Raw genomic sequence first — 1,268 nt, forward strand, 5'->3', positions numbered from 1 at the left:
TGCAATGTGCCTTTAAAATGGTTTTCTTAAAGCACAGAGAACAATGTGGTTTGGTGACCGACATTATTAATTGGGCGTGAGAAATAACAGCAGTGGCTTTTTGTGCACTGCTGCACCAAGAAGATGAGGCTGACAAACTTCAGCCTGTAGCTGATGATCTGATTTTGTTATAAAACAAAAAAAGAGTCAAAATACTTTATTTCTCAAATGCAGTCACACATTTAAAAATGATTTTCAGAACTGTTTGTGCAGGATCCCTGAAAGGTGTCATGTGACTGTTTGTCTGGTGCCCTGCCCCTACCAGGTGTGCCTCGCTCTTCTGACATTGTGTGAACAGTAAAATCAGCAGGCGCTGAAGGCATCAGCCACGAGTATTTAAGTGTGGAGAAGATGTGACTGATATTCAGACCGGGGAAAGACGAGGAACCACAATCGCACCTCTGTGGTGAGTCCTTCTTGTTCCTGCGGATGTTGTAAGGAAACTGAGTGGAAGTTTCATTTGAGCTCTTTGGCATAGAAAATTGAACCAAAATGCAGACCTGACTCGCTGTAGGCTACAATATATTGGCACTGAATGCTGTTTCTAACAGAGATGAACTGTGTGATATTTCCACAGTCCATTCCAGCTGTAGAGCGCTGAGAGAATCACCCCTGAGCCATGCGTCCTCTCGTGGTTTCTGCCATCTTACTTCTGGTGTCTCTGATGCACATGGCGGAGGCTAATGAGGGTAAGAATCATCCCGTCACTAATGTTCTACACAGAGGAACCCAACAGGAAGCCAAACATGACAAACTTTCTTCTGTGTTAAAGCTACAATTGCTAGAATCTGTAAGGAGCGGTATCCCCAGAAAGAATGTCCGGGGAGTAAGGAATGGTTCCAGCTGGATGACAAGCGATGCATGCACGTCGTCGCACGACCTATGACCTTTCCAGATGCAGAGGTACCACACACACACACACACAAAGGGACACAGAAGAATAGGCACACAAATAACATATTTAGAGGCCGATATAATTATTACTCTTAATTCTTGTTATTTCAGAGACACTGTAAGTCACAAGGTGGGAACCTGGTGTCAATACACAACCTTGAACACTACGACAGAGTGCTGTGTTACGTGTTCCGTATATCTAATGGAGTAGTGAACTTTTGGATCGGGGCCAGGAGAGGGAGCGTGAGTACAGAATACCTCTGTTTGTGTGGAAAGCAGCTGACTGAAAATAGAGCTGATGGATAGATGAAATAAATACTCTGGTGACTTGCAGA

General features: G+C 44.2%; 1 long non-coding RNA gene across 1 annotated transcript; it reads left to right on the forward strand.

Annotated features, from left to right (window-relative positions):
* Positions 1-254: 254 nt before the first annotated feature.
* LOC124072311 lies at positions 255-1,028 on the forward strand. The gene is made up of 3 exons (XR_006845474.1): positions 255-445; positions 617-728; positions 812-1,028. It is a non-coding gene; the product is annotated as an uncharacterized LOC124072311 (long non-coding RNA).
* Positions 1,029-1,268: the final 240 nt, after the last annotated feature.

The sequence above is a fragment of the Scatophagus argus genome, chromosome 15 (assembly GCF_020382885.2).
Source record: "Scatophagus argus isolate fScaArg1 chromosome 15, fScaArg1.pri, whole genome shotgun sequence".
Taxonomy (NCBI): domain Eukaryota; kingdom Metazoa; phylum Chordata; class Actinopteri; family Scatophagidae; genus Scatophagus; species Scatophagus argus.